Genomic DNA, 14,578 nt, shown 5'->3' with positions numbered 1-14,578 from the left:
GGCGGCGGGAGCGGTCTCCGACATCGCTGCAGAGACTTCTTCCTAATCAAAAGAAAGTAATTGGGCTACAGTAACCCCGATGCCTGAATTTATAGCGAAGCGGTGATCTGTGATTGGTGCTTTGCAGAGCCCGCCTAACTGTTAGCCAGGAAGAGCTTTTCGTCCTCCGAGTCTGTGTTTCTTCGGAGTTATAAATTCATATTTTTTGTAAAATGCGTGCTACGAAATCACCCCCGTTTCTTCGGGGAGCGAAGAGAAGACGGTGGACTTTCATTCGGGGGAGTTTCTTGCTGTTGGGACCCCAGAGGAGAGAGAAAAGATGTGTTTAACCCCGCGCTGTGAAGCCAGAGAGACCCCGGGAACGGCAAACTTTTGTTTTTCCTTCTAAATTAAAATAAAACCCGTAGATAAAAAGTCTCCCCCGTAATGCAGGGTTATTCTTTAGGGGGTTTTCTCCAGATTAGGATAGAAACCGAGGGGGCAGCTTCAGTATTTTTGTCATAAATTGATTTCAAAGAGAAGGAAGTAACACAATTTCATGGCTGAGCTTTGAATATGGATAAAGATTCGGCTCCCTTAACCATATCTTTAACTATTAAGGATACAGTATTTCTACAGAATTTCTTGTTTTGGGAAAAGAAAAGACTTTCAGAGGGATTTTTATACTGTTGAAAAGTGTCTGGAACTTGCCAGGGCTCTGCATTTTTTATTCTGTTCTGTAAGTGAATTGCAAGATTTTGATATTTTTATGAATAGTTTCTGTTTATAAAATGAAGCTCTCAACGCCTAGTTAATGCATATAAATTCCGGATAAACTGCTAGTTTAATGCTTTTTCGGCTACAGTAGTGTATAATATTATTCTTTAAGACTTACTGAAGTCAGAAGCAAGACTTGTAGGGGAAAAATGTCAAAGGTATAGATACACTAATGTGTATCAGATGCTACTTAAACATTAATGGAGACAACTGAAGCCTCGGTTCTCCCCAGATAAATGAAATAATGTGCAAACCTGGCCTGCGTGAGCATAATGCTTCAGCCTCAATATTACCTATAAATATTTGGACACAGATTGGTGGGGCTTTTTTCTGGGGTTTTTTTGTGGGTTTTTTTTCCCTTCATAGGTTTCATAAAACCTGCCGTGCTGCCATGCTCTTCTTTAAAGGAAAAGGAAAACTCTCGCCAGTTTAGATTTTCATCCAAACCTTCAGAATACTGAAATAATTTTCAGACAATCCTCATAAATCAGAATCAGCTTTCATTATTACCATCCCACTTAATTACTAAGTCTCACAAAGTGACAACAGAAATTAATTATTTTTTTTTAGGACTGCTAGCACTGTTTGGGATAATTTTTGATTAAATCAGAAGACAAAACCCTCGATTGGCTTCTAATTAAAAAGCAGCTAGATTTTTTTTCTTTGGTTGAAAAGATCACATTAAGCCCGAACCTAATACTTGGCCCCATTGTACTTTGTAAAAACTTGTCATGCAAAGCATCAGTGGACTGTTTCAGCAAAGGACCCTCTTTTCTAGCACGGATGAATCTGATATTCTAGAAGCCAAATAGTACTTTCCAAAAGGCCCTGGCATTTATTTTCATACATTAAATGTTGAAGAGACAATTAGGTTTTACTTAATAGTAAGTAGCTTTAGTTGAAATGAGATAGATTAAAATGGCAAGGATAAATGAGATACGTTGGAATAACAGAAGTGAAAACAATGTCACTTTTTCCTATTCTCTTTTTAGTTCTATTTTTATTTTATTGTGCGTGCATGCAGGCCAGCTAATAAATACTTTGAAGGAGACAAGGAGAGGAAGGGAAAAGCAGAGAAAGGGAAAAATTAGGCTTTTCTGTATCCCGCAGTAAAAATCCGACTGAACGGGCTGAAATCTGCCACGCTCCTCGTGAATGTGGCGTTGGTCCCCCCTACAGAAATCAGACCAAATCCCCAGCAGCCATAGAGTTTGAAAGCGCAGGCTGGTAATTCAAATGAACAGTAGGAATATTTTTCTGGGAGGTAAAAAGGCAGTTAGTTACTGGTAACAAGATGAGGGCATTATGCTTATTTTCCAGGTTGGGTGAAGGGAGATGGCCACAAGGCAGAATCTGACTGTGGGTGACAGAAAAAGACAGAGCCGGGGGGGGGCTGTCATCTGTCCGGGACTGTTTAGTGTAATGCACGTTCTTCAGGGGCTGAGGACTGAAAGAAGCGTAATGTGCCTTTAATCTCTGTAGCTTTGACGATTTAGGGTTAGATCTCTACGACTCTGGTTTATTACACTTGAAACAGGTGGGGAAGCTGCGAGCAACTGGGAGTAGACGGCAGCTGCTGGTGCAAGAGAGCGGCTGTAGCCCCCGGGGGGGGGCCTTCCCCAGCCCCATCCCTCACATCCACACATTTGGGCAAGTTTGCCTTCAGGCTCGCTCTTTGCAAACCTGTTCTCCGTCCACCGGGCGAGGAGAGATTTCTTTCCCTCCCCTCGCCCCCCAACAGGCTGCAGGTTGGAGATAAAGACGGGAGGTAGAAGGAGGTGGGAGCAAAGCTCTCAGATCTTGCTCCCTAAGTAGCGGCAGTCACTTGAACTCCATCCTCAGGGGGTAGGGATTGCTGTCCCTACGGCAAAAGTTTTAAAGGGACAAGATCGTTTTTGTAAGGAAAGCAGATGAAGAAGGTACTGATCTGAGGATTTCAAGGAGCAGAATTTAAAACTTCTCCCACTTTTCGTTCTGGACGGGTCCCTGTAAATTTGCAGGTCCTTTAAGTTCCCTGCTCCCGGTGCTGAGTGTTTTGAATTGAACTTCTGAAGTTCGTTGTTTTTCCCTATAGTCTGAGATGCTGGAAAACTTGGCAGCTGGCCTCTGGCATTAGGGGTCAGCATCCTTTATTGTATCTAGTCCTCAACCATCAAACCAGCCCTGTTCTACACAAAGCATTATGCCTGGCCTGTTTCTGAGCGGTGAGAATTTTCCTGCTCTTACCAACCATTTCTGCAAAAGGCGATCTTTTTTCTTAAAGAGAGGGGCTTTAGAGATATGAGGTGGTGTGAAAATGGGAGGCTTTTGTAGGGTTATTTACTCCCCCACCCCCAGCCCCAGCAATGACGTTTTCTAGTTAATTGGATAAAATAAACTTGTCAGAAGCTCTGAATAATTTTCAGGTTTGCGTTGCTGGAAATAGCTGTTAAATGCAACACTGGACCAAAATAACAATTCTCAGTTTTTAGAGGGGCTAATCACCTTACAAATAACATTGATATTGCCCTGGGTGTTTTACAGATAAGATGAAAAGACAAAGCAAAGCAAGCATCCCAACACATAACTTAGCAAATCAGTGGTAGAGTATGGAACATTTTTTCAAGCTGACAGAGAAATTTTCTTACTGCACAGCAACATTACTTGAAAAAAAGAAGTTTTGAGAGTGAACTGGTAATAAAAATTGCTTACAATTGCCATGTGAAGAGAGAAATATTTAAATGTGACTCCTTTTGTACTAGATTTCAATCAAGCAGCGAAGATTGCAAGTTCTCCTGTTTTTCCTTTCCAAGCACTCTGTCCAAAGGCAGTGTCTTTTTATCTCCTACTCAGGACCTCAAACCAATTTCTTATGCCTTCTTAAAATGCATACCCTTACTTCTCCAAAACAGAACCTCATTTCCATGCATCATCACACAATATGGCCTTGCTTCCTTCCTTGTGTAGCAGTAGAAGTGTTAGAGCACATTACAGGAGATCCTACAAAATGCCAGTGTGTTTTCCAGTGCAAGTATCTTCACAACAAAAACAGTTCACATATAACATAAGAAGTCATTTCTAAAACTGTATAGCAGAGAAAAAGATTTTTTTTTCTTATTAAAATGTAAGTTCCACATGGAGGAGAATCAGATTAGACATTAGAGAAATAGAGGCAGATTAGACGTTCAGACTGCAGGAGGAGAACAATCTGGATAAGCTCATTAGCCAAATTTAGCTGAAAGCCTATACTCATTTAATTAGAATTACTATTGTTAGCGTGGTGAAGACCCAGAGAAATTACAATTTTTAACTGAAGCATGCTATCTTCTTGACAAAGAATGATTTTGCAGACATTTAAGTAATTGCTGTCAATATTAATAATAAAAACACCATACCAAGATCAAAAGACATTAGTCAAGTCTCTGGCATGCTGCAACTATATTGACACTACTGATTCAGCAATTGCAAAGTTTATATAGTTAAGGAGGAGTTAAAATTTCAAAGGGCTGTCACTAGTAAAGAACCCTGTATCCTTTTAGATACATACTTGTATGTATGTAACCAAGCTAATAAAAATATGCTAGACAGAAATTTCAATGTTAGGGCAATCACACCTCCTAAAAAAAAAAGTATCTGGCCTTCTAATCTAACACCTAATGCAATAGGTCCTACCCCCATGCTCAAAGAAGGGTCAGCTAGAGCAGGGAGACACAACGGCCTCTCTGGGCAGCCTGTTCCAAAAAAAATTTCTTATGTTTAAGTAGAATTTCCTGTGTTTCAATTTGTGCCTCCTGCCTGGGACAGTACTGAGAAGACTCTGGTTCTGTCTCCTTTATTCCCCCCATCAGATATCTGAACACATGGATAAGAGTCGTCCAAGCCTTCTCTTCTTCTGAGTGAACAGTATCAGCTCTTCCAGCCTCTCCTGATTTGGGAGATGCTCCAGTCCCTTAATGGCCTTCGTGGCCCTTCACTGGTGTCACTCCAGTTATGTTCATGTCTCTGCTGCACTGGGGAACCCACAACTGGATGCAGCACTCCAGAGGGGTCTCACCAGTACTGACTGGAGGGAAACAATCATTTCCCTCAGTACTATTTTGTAGATAATACTTCTCCAGGTTAATTTGTGAAACCTATGTACAGATTAATGGCACTCCCGCCACTTTTTACATTTTGGTATTTAGATAAAGGTAGCTTCAAAAAACATTGCTACCTCTCACACTGTCTTAACTTCCAAGGCTTGTCAAGACCGGTTTTGAGCTACCTTGATTTGGCTCAGTGATCATGTTGTCCATGACTCTAGGACATATTAAGGCTAGTTGTAGCCTCAGTAAAACTGCCACTTAAAAAAAAAAAATCCCTACATTCTGGGTTGATCAAAACTCTCCTGTCTGCCATAACTGTTAACTATTTGCTACCCAGCAAAAAAGAAGGGCTGTGCATTTTAATGAATAAGCCTCAAAATCTCCTTGTCTGTCCAGAAAATGACAGCCTAAAGCATCAAAATATTCCTTCAGACTTCTGAAAGTCTGTTGGTCAGAGATCCTCTTGTAACCAAGTTTTACTTCACCCATCTCTGGGACTGAGAATTATCACTAGTAGTAGTAATAGTAATATTAAACATAGGAATCCTAGTTATGAGCTGAGTTTTGTTCTACTGAGTTCTGTAGAATATAAATTTTGTATTGTTTTCAGCTGAAGAAAAAGAGGAAACAGGTAGATAAAGAAAGACAAAAAAGTACTAGGGACCTACATGCAAAAGCCTGGAAATGAACCCTGTAACTCTCACTGAGTGCCTGGAAAAAATTGAAATGTGGTGTCTGAACCTACATCACACGCTATTTATTCTCCCAGACGCACAACACAGACAAATGAAAGTTGGTTGGTTTTTTTTTGTGAGTCAGATTGCAAATACTGATTCAGTCAGAGGTGGAAATTGAAACTAGGCCATCAATATAGAAAAATCTATGTCCTACCCTTCAGTGGCACTCAGGATGTACATGTTATTAGATGCCATTTCCTAAGCTATCAAAGGTAGTTCTAGGCCTTCATGCTGAGTGAAGGGAAACAGGATGCTGAAAGCTCACATGTGAGAATACGCAGTAGACCCAGCTCTGCACCCAGCCTATGCAGGTACTCTGTTACTCTTAAGGTATCTGAAGAATATGGGCAAGAACTAAGCACGTGATAAGGCATTCTGGGTTACAGATTTGTGCATTGCTCAGGTTTACACTCAGCACACCCTGGGGAAGGAATACCTCATTGACATCAAGTTGTACTAATTACCAGCTCAGCCAAATTCAAGGAAGATATTGAACAGAATTTACAGTACTCAAAACAGACATCAGTTTGTAAGACATAAGGGAAGAAGTTAAAACCATGTCTAACCAGCTTGCTCCAAAATTAGAAAGAGTGGGAAACTAGGTCTAGCATCCTCTACACGTTCCCCCACCCCCTCTACCCGCCCTTGCACATGCACAGGGTAGAAAGTTATATTTAAAAGTTTATGATTGTCAACTATGAAATAAAAATGCTGTGCCAAACGGAGTTCTACAAGGATCAGTCCTAGACCTGGTATAATTTTATGATCTGAATTATAGTCTACAGGGCATGTATAGCAGTGCTATGAGTATCAACAAGCAAAGAAATGCTAGAATGGTGGAGGGCAGTTTATGTGTTGAAAACAGCCTGATAAATTTGAGACACCATCTTCAAAAATGTGTAAGATACTTCACCTAGAAAGAAATATATCAGTTTTATATATATTGGACAGCAGCAGTTGACTAGCACCTGAGTAGATCTGGATCGTCAGGTTATAAGTTGACAATAAACCAACAAAAGTTTGTTACTAGGTACTAGGAAAGGAACACAATGACAACATCTACCAGACAGGTGAAGATCATCTTCCTCTGTCATCAGGAAACGTGTAGTCTCACTTGAAGTTTTAGGCTTAGTTTTTAGTACTGAACTTCAGGTAATGAGAAGTGAACAATAAGAGAATACACAGAAGAGAGCAACGCTAATTATCAGAGAGGTCTAGGATCTGTTCCCTAAAGGGAAGGCACATACTGTTGGAGTTCCCTGACTCAAAGAGAAGGCTGAAAAAACAAAGTTTCTTCTCAAACAAATAAACATGAAGAGGAAGGAAGTCATCTTTCCTCAGTATACATTGTAGGAAATGCAAGAACTAACATTCTTTGCTGCAGCAAGTTAGCAGTAAGGAAATAGTTTCTAATATGGAGCAGAAAATCTTACTTGGGAAGATAGTGGGGTGTCCAAGAACCAGTGAGACCGAGAAACTATCAGAAATCAAATGGGTTCTGTTGACTCTAGATGATGGAGGGAGGGCAACAAAAATTGCTGATGTCTAGGTAATGGTAATTATCACAGAACTATAGATTAGAGAGTATCTGGGTGGACATGCGCTGGTTGCAACACACTTAGTATTTAGTAATATATTTGGAACCATCTCCCATAGCATTCTCATTTGGGATCTGAGGGAGTACGGGCAGGATCAGGAAGCTGTTAGATGTCTGAAGCACAAGGTCAAAGGGCTGTAGTTAACAACTTAGTGTCTGCAGGCAACCAGTAAAGAAAAGAATGCCCCAGGACTGAATACTTGGTATTATTTGGTGTTTTCTGCAATGACCTGGATGATAAGAGAAAAGGCACCCTTAGCATGTGTGAATGATACTAAGTTTGGAAGGACAGACAGAATCAAAAGTAAGACAGTCAGTTAAAAGGGATTTCAATACACTTGAGTTATGGACCAAAATAAATCTTGAGCAGTTTGTCAAAGAGAAGTGCAAGGTTCTGCACATGAAGCAGAACAGCTACTTGCATCAGCATGGGCTGGGAAATGACTGGTCTGACCTAGGCAGAACCTGGGGGTTGTGGTGGCTTTCTTAGAGTTGAATCCTTAAAGACCAGCCTGCTGCTGTGTCCAGAGCCTCAGCATAAATAAAAGCCTGTAAGCAGCTGGGGTTTCCAACCAAAGTATTTGGTTTTCCAACCGAGTATTACTGTAACAAAGACAAAGCACAGCAGTACTGTCTGGAGACACCGACACAATGCATGTCATCATTTTCCAGACTTGGCTTCCTCCAGAAACACACAGCCCAAGACAAAATTCAGTATATTCCTACAGTGGTGCCCACAGCAGATTCTGTACTTGGAAAACTATGCCCCAGAGAGATAACTTGGACAGGGCAGTACTTCAGCTGCTGTTAAGTGCTTACAGCTCTATAAGAGTTGGCAGAGTTCAACAGCAAAACTTATTGCCCAGCGCAGCTCTGCAGGAGCCCGGGCAAGGAGAGGAGCTGATCAGTCTCGTCTGTGCAAGAAACATTGTGCTTACAATGCCTCCATGATACGTCTTTCTACCTTAATCAATGGTCAATGTATCAGGAGACCTGTGCTGCTTCAAATGCCAGTTTAGAAAGCAGAGTAAGGATTTAAGAGAAGCAGTCAAATGTCAGCTGTAGTTGCCAAGTAGTTGGTTTGCTGTTCCTTAACTGAATGCAGGAGCAGATTTGCATGGCGTGCTACCGAGCTCTGAGCTCCATGGGCTACCCTGGTCCTGGGAAACCACTTGGAGCACTCAAAGAGGTCCTTTGGTGTCTTCCTGGGAGGAGCCCAGAGCCTGGGGAGGAAATCTACATGGGCAAAGGGGAGCCCCTGCACCAAATTTCAGGTTATTGACCCGTCCCTTCTCTTCCATGTCCTAAAAAAACTTTGTGTAATGAACTGGGTATATTACTGTCTTCCCAACACCCCAAACATGGTCTAGGCCAGCCTTTCAGCTATATAACCTATTCAGTGAGCCTGCAAGACATGTGTATGGTGTGGTGTGGGTGAGGCCCATGCAAGCCTTCTCCTTCCAACACAGAGTGAGACACACCACACTCAATACTCCTGTGTCATGCTGTCCTGACAACTGGTACATTGCTATGTGAGAGAAGCATCCCAGAAAGTCAATTTTTGCAATTCTAGCAGAAAGAGCATTGCTTTGAAAGGAACCCTGAAACATCTGACCTGGTGAGGAGGAGGTGTGAGTGGTGGCAGGGCCATGTGAGTGCTTGGGTGTCAGTGCCTGCCAAGCACAACATTCCTTCGGAAGTGCGTGTGCAGTGTCCCTTCCTGCGATCCGCTGTTGGAGACTAATCCTGTGATGTCGTTTTCCATGAGGAAATGGCATCCAGCTCCTGCTGGTTTGCAGAGCAGCACAGCAGTGACTCAGACAACATGCACTTGCCCTTGCCTGCAGCTGGCATGGCGCAGGGGAAGCGGGACGATTTCTGGAAGAGTTTGCCCCTGTGTGGATCATCTTCTGATCACTAAGAAGCCACTCTCTGTGCATGGAAAACTGCATCCTCAAAGGTCAGTGCAGGCTGCTGGGCCATGACAGAGGTCTTTTCTTGATTTATTAGTCCCTGTGTAGTTCCTGAACTTGGCAGCAAGATTAAGGTTGAAAACAGTCCAAACCAGGGCTGCAGCCCAACCTCTTGGATCTTTGAGTGAGGCGAGCCTTTAAATAAAAAGATGAGAATGGGTCTCTCCACCTCTGGTCCTCTCCATCTCAGCTAGTGGAGAAGGGGAGAGATTAAATTAGTTATCAAAGCACCAATCATTAGACTAAATTCATGAACACCGTACCCTCAAATCTTGTCATACCCATCAAAGAGATAGATATGATCAACACACTGGGAAGCTGATAGCGGTAACATTTAGACATTTAAACATTCATTTAGACATTTAAACATTAGGTGACATTGTTTGCTAGATTTTCTTAAGCAGCATAAAACAGTGCTACAACTATGCTACTGCCGGGAGATTCCTTCCAAATGGCAAATCTACACATGCAAATGCTGACTTGGCCCTCGGTCTCAAGATAAAAGCTTCCTGTGCTTAAAATATTTCTTACCAAAATTACGTGGTCTGCTCAACCTCAGCAAGCACCGCTTTGTAGCATGGCTTACACGCTGCACTGAAGGCGGGGTATGTGGGCATGGGGATACAGAGAACAAGGAGTAGACTTAGAAGCCTGAAGTGTGCCAAAGAAGTCAGATCTTGTGCAGCTTACAGTCTTATCCAGATGTAGAGAGAGGTCCCAGCTGACCACATCTCTGTGCTGTCAGTGCTGAATGCTCTCCAACCAGGTTCTTTTACATATTACGTATGAGGGAGAGTTTAATGATTCATATTAGATTTCCTTATTGAGTATATTTGGCATTACATGCGATTTTGATTTAGCAAGTGATACAGCAAAGTATTGAAATTGCATCACAAGCATAATATAGCATATGCAATATACAGTTGAAACACAGCGCAAACATGATTCTTGTTACTGGTCTCTATATGCTCATTGTCACAATGTTGGGCCTTCCCAGTTGTGGGGAAGGCATACGTTGGGTGAAACCACCTCAAGCCCATTGCTCTCTTCAAACTTTGTTTTATTTGTTGTCCAGTTTTTATACTTTATGTTGAGCTGAGCCATAGACACACACACACACACACTCCCCAGACCTCACACTGGTCTGGCTTGCCAGGAAGACATTACTCTCTGTTAATTGTCTGAGGGAACCTGATGACTCCTTGGTTCGGCTGTCTTATCTAAAGCCATGGTGGTTAATCCTCCGGTCTCCCCGGTGTTGAGCTAAGTGCAGCTTTCTTTACAGTACATTGTTCTTCAGGCTTATTGTCCTTTTGCCCTTCTCCTGGAAGCTCTGCTCCACTGCAGGGGTATGCTGGTCTGTCAAAAGCACCCAGGTTTTCAGTACAAGTGAACAATTTGTTTCATTTGCCCAGATAGTCCAGATGAGATCTAGTATGTTTACAGCATGGCAGATCACAGGAGCATGATAACAGTGAAAAGCAAGGGTCTGTACAACCTGTCTCATTCAAAAAAGGACAGATTGCAATTCCATTTTTCCTTTGAAAGTGACAAAACCTGTCCAATATTCTACAAAAGTCAAAATTACCAGTTTGAAAAATATGAGTACCTTTCCAGATGTTTGTTCATATATAGTCTTAGAATATAATGGCTGTCAGTGATTTCTTTACCTAATACTGATCTAAGAGTTAAAGCCTTAAATTCCATTTCAATTTCATGAATTATGATTTAAAGTCAGGATTAAATTAGTAACTGCGTATTCTAATTACTCACCCTGAGGTTATCAATACAGACATAATACCCAACAGGAGCCATATCTTATTGTGCCAGGCTTCAACACATAAAAATTAACTACCTAGAGGATGCAAACCCAACATATAAGAAAGGCAGCTGAAAAATTTGCAAATGGCAACCAAAAGCTGAGTGTAAAAATCATGGGGTTAGACAGCAAGTGTGCTCAGCACACTGGAGGCTTAGTCCTTTGCCTCTGTCTTGCAGAATTAAATCTGTCTTGATCCATCGTGTTGTGACTCTGTCCTTAGCCTACATATGTGCTAAATGTACAAAAATTTGAAGTGCTCTTGCTTGAGCACTGTCACTATTAACCATGGGCAAGGGGTTGGGGAGCAGAAAGGGAGGGGTACTGAAATATGGTGTTCTGCTGCTAACGAGGCACTAGTGAGTGAAGAAAAGAAAGCTGTATTTAAAAAAAAAAAAAAACACAACCAAAATTATTCTGGAATAATGCTTTAGGCTACTAACAACAGAAAAGGCTTGAGTTTGTTTACTTTTTTGTGACATGTTGGTATGACCAAAACCCGTAGCAAGTATAATACGTTTTTAAAGCCTCAGTATCACACTCAGCTCACCTGTTCACTCCTCTCAGGAAGAGAAAGGAGGCATGCTTAGGACTACACTAAATCTAAGGAGACTCGCCAATGTACCTAAGCATTCCTCTTCACCTCTGCACCTGGAAGCACCGTTGCTACAGCCCAGATAAATGCTGAGAACACGTCTCCTAGGTGAACGATAGCAACTGATGGGGAGAGTTCAGTGAGGGTTGCTTCATATTGGAAGAGGGGAAAAGCAAAGATCATTGCCATGTTTCTCAATAGACTCCTTTTCTGAAGCAATGCAGGTTAGCTAGGGAGAAGAAATTTTTCATTTAAATCATATTTGTTAGCTTCTTCTTGATATTGACCATCAAAACATCTAGGGACAGTATTACCAATGATATTTGAGATGCCAGGATAATGAGCTCCTCTTTTAAGGCGACCATAGAGAGCAAAACACTCCTTTGGTTTTATGATGGAATATAATTCCGTCATCATTAAACAGATGGAGGGAAGCTACTCCTTCCCAGTTTAGTAGCACAATAGAGATAAACTACTTATTATATTCCTAATATGGCACAGTTTAAAAGAGCATGTAGAAATTGTGCTTGCATTTCTTACATAAAAAGACAGAAAAAATCAAATTCTAACACCCATCCTTTTTTTTTGTTTGTTTGTTTTTATTTCAGAAAAAATGAAACCATTCTTTATGTGTTAGTCTAGTAGTTATTCCAGCTCAAGATGTCCTTAGACTGTCACATTTGCCACATCATTAGCAAGGACCACTCCTCACATTTACAAATTCTAATTCAAAATCTCATCTGTTTCCAGTATAGATTCAGACCCATAAAACAGCAGCTAAAGATTGAAAAGTTTGATCTGCAATGCAATAGGAAGGTGATTTTCTTACTAATTAGTGTAGCAGAACATTAAATCTATAGTTATACTAAAGGATATTTTTTAAAAAATAAGGACAAAATCTCCACAGCAGTAACTCCAAATGAGCAAAATTAGTGAAAGTCATAGAATCGTAGAATTATTTAGGTTGGAAAAGACCCTTAAGATCATTGAGTCCAACCATAAAGCTAACACTGCCAAGTCCAACCATGTCTCTAAGCGCCACATATATGCATCTTCTAAATACTGAAGCCGTGAAAAGCTGAAATCAGGACTCAATAGTCTTGGTGACTATTAAACAGGTATTCTTTATTGCGGCACCATACAGACAGGGGATTGCTCCTCCTAACGTGCGCGTCACACAGGGTTAATGACATAGTTTATATACTAATTTTACATACATATTCATTACATTCCTCAGAAAAGGCAGGGACAGGGAAATTAAGTCCTGGAAATCATTTACATATTCTCCTCCCAGTTGCACATGCTCAGTGATTTGAGTCAGTGGTCTTCAGGGGTAGTTTATTTCATCTACTCCTCTTCTTCACCTTGTCCTTTTGGTGAACTTTGGTTTTTACCCCCCTTGTTCTGCTGCCAGAACACCACAGCGGGTACCTGCCAGCTCCCTATCCTTGAAACATTCCCTTTTACTTCTGTATGTGATGGCTCCCATCCCTGGCTATCCTCGTATCGACAAAATGCTAGATGTTTTGTCCCCTACGTGCTTTACAAGGCTGGCAACAAAGATAGGCAATTTACTACAAATCTTTTCTTTTTCTCTAATGATGCACATTCCACACACTGTTAGCTTCTTATCTACAGTTTTTCACCTCTTATGGTTAGTAAGTTTAACCTAAACCACAATGTTAGTACTTTAAGCTGCACTCTCCTCAAGGATGTTCTGTTTTCTCAGGGCTATTATCACATTCCAGCTCCAGCTGGCTTCACAAAGGTCTCTTGTTAACCCTTTAGCATCCCTTCAATACCTCCAGGGATGGTGGATCAACCACTTCCCAGGGCAGCCTGTTGCGGTGCTTGAGAACACCTTCAGTGAAGAAATTCCTCCTCTTATCCAATCTAAACCACCTCCCCTGGCACAACTGGAGGCTGTTGCCTCTCGTCCTGTCGCTTGTTACTTGGGAGAAGAGACGGACACCCACCTGGCTACAGCCTCCTTTCTGGCAGCTGTAGAGAGCGATAAGGTCTCTCCCCTCAGCCTCATTTCTCCAGGCCGAACAGGCCCAGTTCCCTCAGCCACTCCTCACAGGGCTTGTGCTCCACACCCTTCACCAGCTTCGTCCGCCCTTCTTTGGACCCGCTCCCGCAACTCAATGTTTTGTAGTGAGGGGCCCAGGACCAAGCACAGGAGCCGAGGTGGAGCCTCACCAGGTCCTTTTCCACCAGGCAGCTCTCCAGCCACTCTTCCCCAAGCCTGTAGTGTTGCATGGGGTTGTTGTGACGCAAGTGCAGGACCTGGCCCTTGGCCTTGTTGGACCTTATGCAATTGTCCTTGGCTCATTGATCCAGGCACAATCTAATATAAAGGTAATAATATGAAAAAGATTCTATTCCGCCTTCTGCTTAATATGTGCTTACACACTCAGAATTACTTATGTCAAAATCAGAAGAAAGTATCAAACTTCCCATTTAAGAAAAGGAAGGCGGAAACCAAGAGAGAAACACTGTATCTTAGAAAACCTGAAAGCACAGATGTTGTGGAAAATTCTCTACAGCCAGTAAAATATTTCAAAACATTAAAACTTCTGAAGAAAAGTATATAGAACTTTGCATATATTTGCCAAATAAAACGAAACAACAAATGAACAACTGCATGAAAATAATGAGAATTTAAAGGATTTCAAACAAACCTCAGTCATTGCAATAAAATAAAATACACAAACAGACGCATAGCAAATGGGGTTATACAAATCCAAGGGGGGTGGGGAACCTTTCCTATTGGTACGAACATGTACGTGAGGGGCGGTGTCATTTTTTGTTTACTTTGCTGACTTTACAGCACTGTTTGACAGGTAATAGCAGGCGATGTTCCATAGCGATCCGTGACGCAGGCAGGAAAAAGTGGCGGGAACCCCGCCCCCCTGGTCCGCAGTCCCCAACCAGGTCGGCTCCCACCCCATAAAGAGCGCGGCGCGGCGGGCGCGGGGCAGAGCTGGGCGCAGGCGGAGCGAGCAGCATCAGCATGTCCGGGGGGGGCAAGGGG

This window comes from Egretta garzetta, unplaced genomic scaffold (genome assembly GCF_000687185.1).
Source record: "Egretta garzetta isolate BGI_Z169 unplaced genomic scaffold, ASM68718v1 scaffold795, whole genome shotgun sequence".
In the NCBI taxonomy this organism is placed as follows: Eukaryota; Metazoa; Chordata; class Aves; order Pelecaniformes; family Ardeidae; genus Egretta; species Egretta garzetta.
This window is presented reverse-complemented; position numbering follows the sequence as displayed.